The sequence below is a fragment of the Phaenicophaeus curvirostris genome, chromosome 4, assembly GCF_032191515.1.
Source record: "Phaenicophaeus curvirostris isolate KB17595 chromosome 4, BPBGC_Pcur_1.0, whole genome shotgun sequence".
Lineage (NCBI taxonomy): Eukaryota > Metazoa > Chordata > Aves > Cuculiformes > Cuculidae > Phaenicophaeus > Phaenicophaeus curvirostris.
In genome coordinates this window covers 68,540,740-68,555,391 of record NC_091395.1, presented here as the reverse complement: position 1 = coordinate 68,555,391, position 14,652 = coordinate 68,540,740, and the positions used below count along the sequence as shown (strand labels likewise).

Here is a 14,652-nt window from a genome sequence, read left to right as displayed (position 1 = left end):
TGGTTGGGCTCGATGATTTCAAAGGTCTTTTCCAACCAAGCGATTCTACGATCCATTCCCTCTCTTCCTTGTGAGACAAGACCAGAACTCACCTCTCTGCACCCTCCTTTCAGGCAGCTGCAGAAAGCACTGAAGCCTCCCCTCAGCTCCCTTTTCTCCAGACTAAACACCGCAGCTCCCTCAGTCGCCTCCGCAGCCCCTGTGCTCCAGACCCTGCCTCGCTGAGCCTTCCCAGACGACGCTCCGCTCCCTTCTGAGGCGAAAGCTCCACCACAAGCCCCTTCGCCGCGCCCGGGGGCTCTCCCAGGCCCTGCTCGGGGCTCACCCGCCTCACGACCCGAGGAGCGCGGCCTCAAGGCGGCTCGCGCTTCCCTTGGCGCCGCTCCCGCCGCCCCCCGCGCGCCTCCCGCCGGCCAATGGGAGCGCTGCTCCCGCTCAACGACCAATGAGCGCGCGGCTCCCGCCTCCCGCTGGCCAACGGGAGCGCCGTACCCTCTCCCGCCGGCCAATGGAAACACTGCTCTTTCTCAGCGACCAATGAGCGCGCGGCTCCCTCCTCCTAGTGTTTAATAGGCGCGCCGCTCCCCCCTCCTGCCGACCAATGGTAGCTCCGCTCCCCCCCTCTCTTTGACCAATGGGAGCGCCGCTCGCCCCCCGCCACCAATGGGCCCACCGCTCACACCCCCCCCTCCCAGGGCGCCTCCCAGCGGCCAATGGGCGCGCTGCTTCCACCCCCGCGCCGCTCGCCGACCAATGGGAGCGCCGCTCCCCCCTCCCGCCGACCAATGGCCGCGCCGCTCCCCGCCGCTCCCCCCGCCCCCGCGCCTCCCGCTGACCAATGGGCGGCGCGGTTCTTGTGCTGCGGGCTCGGAAGCCGCACCCTGGCGGGCGGGGGCTGGTCCGGCTGCGGGGGAGGAGGGAGCGGAGACAGCGTCTGCGGCGGCCCCGGCGTCCCCGCTCCCTCCCGCCGCGGCGGCTTCTCCTCCGGCCTTGGGGTGAGCGGGGCTGCGGGGGGGTGCGGGTGCACGGGGAGAGGTGCGGGTGCACGGGGTGGAGGGGAAAGGAGGATGCGTGTGCAGGGCTGCGTGTGCACCCGTGCACGGAGAGGGTGCCCGGGGGGCTGTGTGTGCACCAGTGCAGGATTGTGTGTGTGCGGCCCGGCTCGTTTCGCCCGGGGAGGAGCCGGGGGGGCTTTGGGGCTGCGGGTTCGAGTCCCGCCCCCCCGCTGGATGCTGCCGGCGCGCCGAGCTCCCATCGCCCGAGCGATGCGGCTGCTCCCCCTCCCTCCTCCCCCCCCTCCCCTCCCTCCTCCCCCCCCTCCCCTCCCTCCTCCCCCCCCTCCCCTCTGCCCCCCGTCCCCTCCCTTTTGCCCCCCCTTTCCTTTTGCCCCCCCTTTCCTTTTGCCCCCCCTTTCCTTTTGCCCCCCCCTTTCCTTTTGCCCCCCCTTTCCTTTTGCCCCCCCCTTTCCTTTTGCCCCCCCCTTCCCTTTTGCCCCCCCCTTCCCTTTTGCCCCCCCCTTCCCTTTTGCCCCCCCCTCCCTTCCCTTTTGCCCCCCCCCTTCCCTTTTGCCCCCCCCTTCCCTTTTGCCCCCCCTCCCTTCCCTTTTGCCCCCCCCTTCCCTTTTGCCCCCCCCCTTCCCTTTTGCCCCCCCCCTTCCCTTTTGCCCCCCCCTTCCCTTTTGCCCCCCCCTTCCCTTTTGCCCCCCCTTCCCTTTTGCCCCCCCCTTCCCTTTTGCCCCCCCCTTCCCTTTTGCCCCCCCCTCCCTTCCCTTTTGCCCTCCCCCTTCCCTTTTGCCCTCCCCCTTCCCTTTTGCCCTCCCCCTTCCCTTTTGCCCTCCCCCTTCCCTTTTGCCCCCCCCCCTTCCCTTTTGCCCCCCCCCCTTCCCTTTTGCCCCCCCCCCCGCTTCCCTTTTGCCCCCTGCCCATCCCGCTGTGAGGGCAGAGCGCAGGTGGCAAACGAATTTTCCGCGGAGGATGCGGGACGAAGCAGGGGTCGGTGCACTCGCTGCTGGTGGGGTCCCAGCAGGCGGGCTTGGTTTCTCCTGCTGGAAGGGGCATCTCAGCTTGAGCATCTCCACCGTCTGCTCTTGATACAAAACATCACGTCTTTCTGCACGCAGTTGCTGCAGAGACTCTGTGCTGTTTTTGAGCTTGATTCTGAAGCTGCGTTTGCTTTAGGTAAAACAAGCGATTAGGGAAGGGGAAAATCCAGTCAGGCTGGAAAAATATCTGTGTCTGTACTGAGAGCAGGGGCTGAGAATAGCACTGGCTTTAAATCTTTCATGAGATGCTGCAGTAGCTCGATGGTGTAAGCTTATTGTTGGTTTTGTTTCATTCCCTGCTTTTTGGAAAGTTTCTGCAGATCATAACATTATCATAGAATGGTTTGGGTTGGAAGGGACCTTAAAGATGATCCAGTTCCAGCCCCCCTTTGCCATGGGCAGGGACACCTCCCACTGGATCAGGCTGCCCAAGGCCCCATCCAGCCTGGCCTTGAACACCACCAGGGATGGGGCAGCCACAGCTTCCCTGGGCAACCTGTGCCAGTGCCTCCGCACTCTCACAGTGAAGAAATTCCTCCTTATGTCTAGTCTAAATCTGCCCCTCTCCAGTTTATACCCATTGCCCCTGGCCCTGTCACTACAAGCCTTTGTCAACAGCCCCTCCTCAGCTTTCTTGTAGCCCCTTCAGGTACTGGAAGGTCGCTATAAGGTCTCCTTGGAGCCTTCTCTTCTCCAGGCTGAACAACCCCAACTCTCATATATATATCTCGTCATATACCAAAAGTATTCTCTTTTCTTGCATGGTGACTTATATCTTTATATGGAGCTGTACAAAATACGTTTACCTTCAGCTTGCAAATTCTCAGACTGCAGCTGCTGCTGGATAATTTCCATGTACGTTTCTGGAAGCTACAGGTACTCCCTGCACACAGGCTATTTACGGCTCCGGGTCCTTGTAACGTGACTGCATGACTGTGCTAGTGGAACACTTGCCAGTTCTGAAATGCTGCAAATTTGTTGAGGGTTTTTTTTTTTTGTAAAGAATTCGTTTTTAACGTAAAGAGATGGAAGCCTGTTTTAGAAATAGTTTCTGTTTTTCTTTATTAAATTGATTGATCTGACAATTCAGTAAGGAAATATTCTTTTTAGAGCTGTTGTATAATAAGTGATGAAAAAATGCAGCTATGGGCTGGCTGTTTAGTTCTGGAGCAGGTGGCTTTGTTATTTGTTTATATTAAGTAAGCAGATTTGATGTGATCATATAAAAATAGTCTTAAGTGAATATGATGTCCTATGTAGTTTGCAGTTCTGGAACTTGAACTGGGTGGTTTTTGTAGAGTTTTCAGGAAGAGACGTGTTCTGTCTTCAGTGTAGCAAGTTAATAACTGTGTCTTGCATGTTTAAGTGTCTTGTAGTTTTACTGGAGTTCATTTTTCTGTATGAGGTTCCCCACTAAGGAATAGTGCTTTTTAGCCAAAAAGCTGTTGTGTTGCCTGAGTGTTTTCTTTTTATGGTTAACTATCATAAAACGGTGTGAGAAATGAACATTTGTGCTTCATCTGAGGCAAGCACTTTTGCTGACATGTTGTGCCAGCAAGTGCATTAGAGTGTGGTTCACTAATGCTGAAGAGTGAAGGAGGTCACTTACTGAATCAGTATTTTTCTGTGACAGTTCTTTTTCGATGTCTCCAACGGAAGATGACTGGCTGTCCTCATTCTTTGAGAATCACCATCAATATTAAATGTTATTTTGCACGTATGGGATCAGATCATTTGATGAGATTGTGTTCAAACCTCACAGCAGTGAGAATAAAGCTACTTTCATCCCATTCAAGTCTCGCTTTTTGAAGGGTAGCTTCGCAGCATGAAGTGCTTTTACCAAATCTCCTCAACAAACATTCTGTGACTTGATGTAGGAGGAAAAAGCTGAATTTTGAAGTATCCATTTTTTTAAATAAATAGAATAAAATATAAGTGGAGTTTGAGACTAGAAGGATGCTCGGCATGTTGATTGCTAGTTAAGCAAACAACTTCTTTGTGACAAATGCTCTCTAACTCTGAGGAGGTTAGAAAGTAAAGCTTGTACATGCCACTTTTCTGAGTTGTAGAAATGGTTTTCTTAATTATTTAAGAACTGTGGCAGTGGTGAATAGTAAGTAACGTGTCAATCCCAAACTACTGTTGCTATGCAAATAAGCCAGTCTTGCTTTGGGGGAAATAATAATAGTGATAAAACTTGCCCACCACTTCTATGGAGGACAGTGTTTCAGAGCAGTGTCACTTCTGTTGCATAGTGGGGACATGAAGTAAAAAAAAAATGCTAAATTTCTGATTTTGATGACTTTTTAAGATTAGAATTTACTATTGGGCCATGCTGCATGGCTGAAAGCAATGTGTGTAATAGCATTGTATTAGTAAGCCATACCATAAGTAAGTATTCTTTGGACACTTAGAGAGTGGTAGGTGCTTTATATTTAAAAACTGATTGTAAGCAGGTATGAATGTAAGTTTAAACTGCTTGTTCTGTTGGAAGGCCATTTTACATCTGCTGAGGAACACGTCTAAAACCCTTCTGTTAAATTATAAATCTATTGTATTCACAGATTGAAAGGCAGGTATTTTTTTTGAAAATAGTAGATGTTCCTTGATCACCTGAGTTTTGCAGTTTTCATTCATGTAATTTAATCAGCCTTCTCGGGGGTATGGGAAAACATTACCTAGTCTTGTTGATTATTCAGCATTTCTCTTCCATAATACCTTTTGTTACAGCTGAGAACAGTAGCTATAAAAACCTGTTGGTAAAGGAAGGTGTAAAATGTGAGTTGTGTAAACCAGTTTATTTCCCGAGGAAAGCTTCTTTTCATTAGAGGCAGTAATGCTTAAAAAGTACTGCTTATACAGATATTTTGATCTATAATAATTTTTGCATTACAATTACCACTTTCTGTGGTTACATTTCCTATCATTATTGTGTATACGATAACAGGGTTGTGTAGTAATTTAATGGAACGTTCAACATAACTTCATGATAACATGTTGTCATCTCAGTAAGCATCTGCTGTTTATTGAGAATAATCTTGATGATGATTAGTCAAGCTGAAGCAAAAATTGGTTTCCTTCCTTACCAGGCAGAGGGTGTTGTTTACTGTGGTTTTGTCAGTTCAGAAATTTCAATGGTTAGCAGTTGCAAAAGTTGTAAGGGCAGAGACTCCAGGAAACACCATTTTTACAACTGCTGCTTTTTCAAATCAAGTATAAGCTGAGAGGACGTTATGTGTCATGAGGGATTTAACATTCTGACCAGCAGTCCAAGTCTTGAATAAGGTTTAAGTATTGCTGCTACTTTAGGGAATTTTAAACTCCAACTCTTCTTCATTTCAGGGCAAATTAAGTTTTAGTACACAGATGGATTCGCGTAACTATGACCAGTCCATGTATGCTCACTGACTTTGTTGGGTTGACTCTTTGACCCTTAAGAAGAAACCGAAAGTGGTGTCCTTGAACGCACAGCCAAACAGGAGTAACAACTTCTTCAGCACCTTCCTAACTTCCTCCTTATGACCTTGCTCCTTAGATTGCATTTTGAGAAATGAGCTCTGCCTGCTCTGTTGGGTACAGATCAACCTTTCAACCTCAGATCAGCAGGCAGGGAATCAAGAGAGTTGTTCGCTATCGCTTGTTTGAGTGGTTTTCCCCACAGATTAATTAGAAATCAACGTACATTTTAATTCAATTTTAAAACAGAAGGATGAAGAACTTATTCTTTACAACTGAGATTTGGCTTTTCTGTGCTCTTTCAGACTAATATTCCTTTGTGTTTTAATTTACTAATGAACTGGGTTTGTCTTTTAAAATTATTGATTTTTACACCGTATGTAATGCATGGTTTTGAGATCTTGAGATCTTTGAGATCTGAAAAGCTAGCAAGTAAAATACTTCAGAGTTCTGAGATTTTCTTTGTCTTCCGTATACCTCATTGAATTGCTGAAAATGGCTCATGGAAACGGTGAGCAGTAATTGCAGTTAATCAGTAACACTTTATGGTAGCTTTGATACTTTCACATTTAATGAGTAGATAAATTTTAAGTTATCGTACAGTCATGCACCAAAGATTAAGGGAAAATCATATTACTCTGTCTCTCTCTATATATATCTTCTAGGTATTTGGTTGGAATCAGTAAACATATAAAAGCATCTTTGGGCTAAAACATCTAATTTTTACTTGCAGCCATGAAAACTTAGTTTATTTTGTGTTTGGTTTTGGCTTGCACTAGCATATTTAAAATATTCATTGTGGTGCTTTTTATGCCTCTTATATCTGTCTTGTTTCAGATCTTGAATCTTGAGAAGTCTGATACACTATTTCAGCTTTATTATAGCTAATGCCAGATTAAACCAGAAAGTGTTTGGAAAACCTTGACCTCTTCTGCTGTTTTTTCGGTTGTGTAGAGTTTTTCTTGTTTTTGTCAGGTGTTTTTGTTAGTTTATTTTTTGTTGGTGTGGTGGTTTGTTTGTTTGGTTTTGCTACATACTGCTGAGCATAAGGTTACTGCATTGAGACTCTGGAGTTGAAGGGTAAGGTGTACTTTGATTTTAGTTTTCTTTTAACAGATGAACCAATTTCTTCAGGCATTACCTCTACAAATTATTTGTGAAAATCTTTAAAGTATGTAAGCATGTGAAGCATCTGTTCTGTCTAAAATCCAGCCAAATAAGACATTGCTGCTGTTGTGCATTAGCTGAGAGATGTGATCTTGTCTAACGTAGCTTTGCATAGTGATCTTGAACCAGCACAGTTTTAAGTATTCCATAATTAAAGAGGCTTATTTAATTATTTCTCTATAACTCCTGAACTTTAGCTATGTTCGGCTACATTTAACAGGAAAACAGTGATTTCAAACCCACGGCGTCTACCAGTAATGTGGTAATGGGAGCCCCAAACTCGTACCTCCACTAAGAGGGGGCCACGGCCCCTCATGTGTTTTGAGAAGCAGGAGTATCTGGTTGCGTAGCAGTTACACCTTTGCCTGATAGTCAGTGTGTGGTAGGTCTGAACCCATTGTAGTGTGTTTTGCCACTTGCATGGCCAACCTTGGTGGACCAGTGCTTGGAGGAAGGCAGGAGCAAAGGATGGACTCGCGTACGGGGAAGCACAAGGACTTGGGATAAAAAAGGATCAACAGGGACGCAGAGGAGACTTAGCTAATAGAGAACCACGTTTCGTTAGTTCTGTCATCTTTTCTAGGTGCTTTTAGTTACTGAGAAGTTTTTAATGATTTTCATGTGGTATTTCATTTTGAAGTGTCACTTCAGGTTTCGACATGATTTTAATAACAGGTTCAGTGTAAGGCACAAGATTCCATTTTGATTCTGAAGTAAACTCTCCTTCCTTACTGTGGGGGCATGGTTTAGTGTTTGATAGGAATGGTTGGACTCGATCTGGTGGGTCTCTTCCAACCTGGTTATTCTATGATTCTATGATATAATTTTTAAGCCCACTCATATATATGGCAAAGTCTGAGCAGGGGTTGTAATTTTTTTTTTCCCCCTCCTCCCTCTTGGACTTAACTCACCATCTAATAAATTTGCTCTTTTTTCAAAGATATTCTGGTAATTTGGCTTCTAACTGATAACTTGGAAGCATTTTATAACAATTTTATATCTTTGAGTGAATTAAGGATGAAGACGTCAGGAAAGCAGTGTTCACTTTTGTAAATTATTTTTCATAAAGTGTTGGTGGCCAGAAGTATACACTAAAAATTTGATTATGTAGAACACTTGCAATACAGTATTGTTTTGGAATCTATTAACAGCAGAAAAAATAAATTAATAATGATCTCTGGATGTTTGCTTAAATCAACTGTACATATGAAATGAATCTTTTTTTTTTCTTAGATGGGAATTGAGGTAAAACAATTTAATTCTTTAGAGCTTTCCCAGAGCAAGTGAATCATACATGGTTTGGGTGAAGAGGGACAAAAAATATATATGCTTAATTTAAGGGAAAGGTATTATATCTTGTGTATGTCAAGAGAAGGTGACGGATTTCTGTGTCTTTGACTCAGAGAGGACCATCCTGTTGTTCTCCTTGATGCTACTTGTGACTGAATGTCTGCCTGTATGTTTTTCCCATTTCAATCTACTTTAGGACCTGCACTAATTTTGATGCTGCTGGGTTATGTTGATCATCAAATGCTGATCTTCTTGCCCCTCTTCGGGAAAGAGAGGCTGTTTGTGATTTCAGCATAGGGTAAGGATTTTGACAGGTGGGATGTTCACTTCTGCATCTGCCATAGTCTTTGTTGTTGATCTAGGGTACTTATTTGACTCAATTCCAGTTTGTTTCTGGAGATACTGATTTAAAGACAAGGAAACCTCAGTGAAGATGCCTATACCCTTGTTTAACAGTTATGGAATGACAGGCCATCCAGAATCCTTCAGTTTTTCCCTCACTGCAGCAACTTGGGGAAGAGCCAAGAGCAGAGAACACAGTGAACAGTTTGCTGCACAAATTGGAGGAAGGTAGTCTCTCAAACTCTCCTCTGGCCTGCCCAGCCACCAGAAAATAAAAAGCATTTTGGCAGCCAGTCAGCGAAAGCCAGAAGTGGTGAAGAGAAAGCTGGGAAGCATGGTTAAAGTCTGAATGTCAGCCAGAAAAGCTGGACTTGGTCAGTCTTGCAAATTATGAGGGCAGCCTTATTAATTGAACATTCTGGCTGGCTGACAAGTTGCCTGAGGCTTGGAGGCTTTATGGGTCAATACTTGCCATTAAAGTGGGGAGGTGCTCCTCCATGCCTCAAGCAAAGCTCTCAATGTCAAAAGTGAGTCTTTGTAGCTGCATTTGCCGCTTCAGCTTCGTGCTTAATGGGTTTGGGATCCTATCTAATGTAAATGGGCTGAAGTATTGAAATAGCTGGTCTCCCTAGAAGACCAAGACTACTATTTTTCTTGCTCTTTTTTCAATCATTAACGTTAGTATAATATTTGTTGATACCAGTATAGTGTCTGTTATGCTAATTTTTAAGCATTTATTAAAATAACCCTCAAAGTACAAAGACTGCTAAAGATTGCATAATGAAAAGAGATGCGAATAATTCATTACTTGGGATATTTCTGTGTTCTCTGGTTTTCAGGCTGTTAAGTCATTACTGTGTTCACATATGAAATATGCTAATTCGTTAACAACTGAACTGTATTTTGGGAAATTCATATACACCCAAGTCAAATGGGGGAATGCTATTGCAGTGTAATTACTTACTGGCATCACTTAAGAATTAAGCAGGTTTCGAATGCCTCTTTTTCTTTGCAGACCTTTAATGAGGACTAGTGACCTTCCTAAATAATACTCTGTTATGAGTTACTGGTTTGAAGACCTGTTGTGATACCGTATATTTAATGGTAGAAGGAAAAGGTGAGACTCTTCAGTCTGAAACTTTGTATTTGCTACTTCCTGTACTACAGTTTTTGCTTGTTTAATTTAATCCTTAATTTGAAGTGCTAATCGTTAATGAATAGGATAAATTGAGCTCGTTTGACTGAAACAAAACTTAAATTTGTTCTTTCAAAGATTTGATGATCTGAGACAGTAATTTTCCCCTCCCTCTTCTCTGTTGCTATAGTAATTGTAAATCTGAACCTGGCTTCTGCAGACTTCTTTTTCCTTCAAGTAAGTTTTATAATAGCTGTGCAGTGTCTTCTCAAATTAAAATATTGATAATAGAGATTTTAAGCCCTCTTTTTTTTTTTCTGGCTCTGGGGAGATCTTGTAACAATAATCTTTTTATTCGCATTTTAAGGCACACATCGTTTATGGGGGGAAACAAACAACTAGAGCAAAAAAATAAAGACCCAAATCTGAGTGCTGCAAAAAGCTGTTAGTAAGTGTAATTATAGAAGTGAACATTCAGATTGCAAAGGCCATAACTTAGTCTGGCATCCAAATGTTCTTTCAGTTTAACAATAATGTTCAGAGCTTATTCAATGAGGTACTTTCACTACTTGTGGTGTGGCTGAACTAAGAGCAAACTGAAGAGGAGCATCAGGAGTAAGCAGAAAACCTGAAAAAGACTGATCACCTGTCTTGTCAGGAAGCACAGGCACAATGAAATAAGACTGAAAATAATTTAGATACAAGTGAAAAGCTTGCCTTAATTTTCAATGAAGACCGTTTTGAAAACGCACACACGGATAGGTGTTACTGAAGTGAGGCTATAAAAATGATTTCCATAGAGTCAGTTGAACTTCCAGGGTGTAGACCAGTGGAACTGCGCGGTATTTACCCTGGGATTTTGAAGTAGGTGGTCTGTGTTGCAGGATTTGGTGTTGAATGTCCAGGCTGAAGGATATTGGCTGGCAAGCAGCAGAAGTAGTCACTATGTTTAGAGGAAAAGTTGGTTTGGGACAGTTATTGAATCATTAGTGTGACCTTATTAGCCAGAGATTGCTTAAATTAAGAAAGAGAAGCTGGAGTCTGTATGGAGGTAAGAGGAAAATGGGATGTGAACTGATACAGCTTTCAACAGAGGAAGACTTTGTCAGAGAAACCTAATGGCTCTTTTTATAAGGTACCTGACTTCTTATAGAGGATACATGGCTGCAACTGACCTTTTTAACTTAGGAGTCATGTAACGTGTGATACAAGTCCATATGAGAATTAGAATGGTGTTCCTGTGCAAATTGATTTTAAATGGTGCCAGGATACGTCAAGCATGCATAGGACTGGATGACCAGAAGGTGATGTATTGAAAGTATGTTAGTGGTGCAGTTTGTCGAGGGTCGGTTTCAAGATTTAGTATTTTCATTTAAAACATTGATGCATTCCTTCTTCTTATGCCTATTTTGTGTTTTCTCATCAAACAACAGGTAACGTCAGTACTAAAGAAGGGTTTGCAGAGAACGAAGTTGAGACCTTAGGACATAAACAGTAGGAAAAGAAGTCTTATTTAAATAGCACTAAAAAAATGAAGATCTTAAAGCACTTCAGGATAACTGACTTATCAAAGTCAGCAGCTGTGGAAAGTATTAGGATAACAAGTATACTGTTACTCCTGTACTAATATTTTCCTTTAAAGAAATAAAGTGGTATTGACTTTTTCTGGTACTGGTAAAAGCTTGTCTGGAACATGTTGTCTACTTGATGGAGGGTGATGGGAATTAAAAAGGCTATTCGGAGTGGAAGAGGTATGGGGGCTGATTCCTAGAATGGCTTAGGGAATGGAGGACTGGCTTTGTGAGGGGCGACTCAGCAAGTATGTTGGATCTGGGAAAACAAAGCATGAAAGTGGTTGCTCATCATAATAATGAGTGAAACAACACAGGTGGGTAAATGAGCTTCTTAAGCCTTAGATATGAGAATAAATGTGTATAAACTATCCAAGAATAAACCTTGTCTGGAAATTAGAAAAGACGGTTCCTAAGCAACAGAGGCACAGAAGTCTGGAACAGCCTTCCCTTGTGAGTAGTGGAGTTAGACTGCCTTTACGATGGAGCTGGTTGGCTTATATAAGGGAGAGAAGGGGATATACTGTAGTATCCACAGTACCTTGGAATTTGAACTCTTTGATCCAGAATGGCTTTTTCCCCGTGATTCTTGTCTTGTTAGTCAAATGTGACGCAGTACGTTGACCAGATGCTGTCCAGAGACCAGTAGGTATGCAGCTGGTCTGTTTCTTGGGCAAGAAGGACAGCTGCATTCTGAGGTGTGCAACTGCTTGTATCAAGGGATGATAAAAATTAGAGAAGTAAGGGGTTTTAAATACTAGTTTGTATAATACACTGCATTCTCATGAAGTGGCTGTGTGTCATGTTTTACATTAAGAAACTCCAAATAAATACAGAATAACTCAACACATTTAATAATGAGCCCTGTACTGTTTTCTTCTCGTGCTGTCCTGCATGGAGGAAGGAAGCTGCCCACAGCATGTCCACAACTACGTTGTTGTCTTCGTATTTCTCTGAGAAGCCTCTTCAGAGCTATTTAAAATAAGTATGGTGCAAGCTGAAGGGCTGTGGTGAAAACCCTATATACTGTGTCATTGTGTATTGCCCCACTGTTCCTGTACATTGCCCTAAGACTCTTCCCATCTAGTAAGCTTGGAATGTAATTTTTTGAAGAAGCATTGTGATTGTATTTGCACTAATGAGACACTCCCATATCTCTGCCTAATAGAAGATTGGTGGTTTTAAAGGCCACTTGACAAAGAAAATGGTTCTACTGCCTTCTCCCTGACACAAAGACATTAATTGGCAAATTGAGAAATTAATGTTGCCTGAGGCTACAATATTTTTCTAATTTATTCAATTGTTATGACATGTTAAGTCATGCTTTAATTCCTGCTGAGGTATTTCAGACCCAAGAGGGAACTTGTAAACACTCATTTGTGCAATTGTGTCCTGTATCAGTAGTGTATGTTACAGGACATGGCTTTTATACAAACAGAAACAGGCAGAAACACAGTATGTGTTTTATATTTTTCTGTTCTCTAACTCTGCCTTACTTATTCTTTCTAAAGGTTCATCTAGAAAGCTTCATGTTTTGAAGGAAGTTCAAGCATGGAAAGTACTTTGAGTTGGACAGGATAGAAATTTAATAATGTTTGAAAGGTTCCTTCCTGACTGTGCTTAATGTGCATTATTGACTTCCCTTCAGCTGTTAGTTGAATTTCCTGTTGATTTTAGGTATAAATTATTGCCAAAGCAGCATCTAGCCCTATATACATGCTTTAAAGAGGATGTGTTTTCTTTATTCACAAGTTTAACAGCATTTTAACGTTTTCTGAACTAATGCAGAAGACTGAGAACTAGATCTTATTCCCTTAAGTTGCTGTATTCACACATAATGATTAATATGACTGGTAAATACATAGTCATGACATCCATGACTTACAGAACTTTGCACATGCTTAAGCATTAATGTCAGCTAGTTTAGATCCCATAGTGAAGTTTTTTGGGAAAAGTGCTTGATAACCATAATTTTGAAAGCTGATAAGAATAGTTTAAACTTTAGAGCTTGTGGAAGTGTTCACTGTTATATGAATAGTGACTAAATTGTATTTAATCTGCATTATTATTTAGCCATTCTATCTTGTCTCACTTACTGTTAAGTACATTTGAGCTAGAGACATTCTCATGTAATAAAAGAAAAAAACATCCAGTTTAAGTCTCAAACTGTTTGGCAATTGGCTCCAAAGAGTGGATGACTTAAGAAATGTCATCTTAAAGCTCTTGCAGCAGGAATGTATTTAGGAATGCTGGCATTTTGAAAGAATGTATGGGCAGTAAGAAAATTGTAGAAGCTTATTGCCTTGACTTTTTGTTCTTAAAGTATGTTTTTCAACTAGACCATGTAGGATTTGTCATGATAACTGAAGAAGTGTCATATTAATGTAAATAATGTTATTGCCTTGGAGTGATAGAAGTAATAAAAATGCTTGGCTTTCAGTAATTATTTCTGTATTTTTCAGATTTGCTTTATTAATATCACTCTAGGAGGTTATCAGTTTCCCCCGTCCAGTGAGCCAGGCAATTTGTTTGTTAACTGAGAACATACTAATAAACCTTGGAGAGAAGGGAAAGCTCTGGCTTTATATGCATTTTTATATATATTATTTTTTTAATTCATTCATTCAGACAAGTCCTAACCCCATATTCCCCAAAGAAGTGAGTATATATCCTTTCTAAGGCATGTTGGATTAGATTAGTTTCCCTGTGAAGAATGATAAGGACTGGTTGATAGAGACAATGGCATCTGCACAGAGCAAAAGTGCAACAAGGAACTGTAGTCAGATGACCAGAGAATGGGCTGTCCAAGTTTTGTTACCATTAATTTCTTCCTATAATATTAGTGATCTAGAAAACTGAAACTAATTGTATTTGAGGTAACAGGCTTATATAGGTTGCTTGAGACTAGAGTAGATTAGGAACTTGAGGGTAACATGGAGAAAGATCTCGGATAAGGTTGATAATAGATTCATAAATAATAATAATTAACGCTAGCGAGTTCTATGGCTGGTGTGTGTCATTGAACGTCTTCATAAAACTATCAGATTTTTAGTGATGCTCACAGAGGTTCATGAGATTAAAGGGATGGGGAATCTTATTTATAAGTATTTATTGTTTATTATTACCAGATAAGTATCTGAAATTCTAAAGCAAGATCTGGTACCAGTAGGAAGGAAAATAGTATGTAAGTGTGAGGCAGGAGGGAAAGTTGGTTTAGTTTAGGGAAGACAGATGATAAAATGAAGTAGAATAGAAGAACAAATAGATACTGTAAAGTCAGAAACAGTTTTAAAAGTCTGGATTGCGTTATGCAGAGGATTTATCTAGGGCTTTTTTTACACAGAATGTGTTTAAAATGCTGTTTTTGAAAAGGCATGTACTGTAGTAACCCTTAAGACGTGCTGCTATGAGGTATTGTTACAGCCAAGATTTTAGCACCGTGCAAAGTAAGACTACACATTCTCTATCAGTTTTAAGAAGTATGTTGGAATGTAATTGTTTTTTATGATGTAAAGCATAAATCAATGAGTCACTGCAAATAAGTGTGTCTTACGCTAATCTTCGTACATTGGCCATGGTTAATCAAGATATTTGAAGAGTTTAACTCCTTGGTTCAGCATGATAAGTTTCCCCTTTTAGACTAATTTGTG

At 42.2% G+C, this 14,652-nt stretch overlaps 1 protein-coding gene across 17 annotated transcripts in view; it reads left to right on the top strand.

Annotated features, from left to right (window-relative positions):
• The first annotated feature begins 840 nt into the window (after positions 1-840).
• ADD1 (adducin 1) overlaps positions 841-14,652 on the top strand; it is a 62,373-nt gene continuing 48,561 nt past the window's right edge. For 15 of the 17 annotated variants that reach the window (XM_069856443.1, XM_069856436.1, XM_069856441.1 and 12 more), the window contains exon 1: positions 842-995. The gene's annotated coding sequence lies outside the window, so the exon portion shown is untranslated. Of the gene's footprint in view, positions 996-8,150; positions 8,253-14,652 lie in introns of those variants that run through there. The other 2 variants (XM_069856437.1, XM_069856432.1) reach the window with 2 other exon arrangements.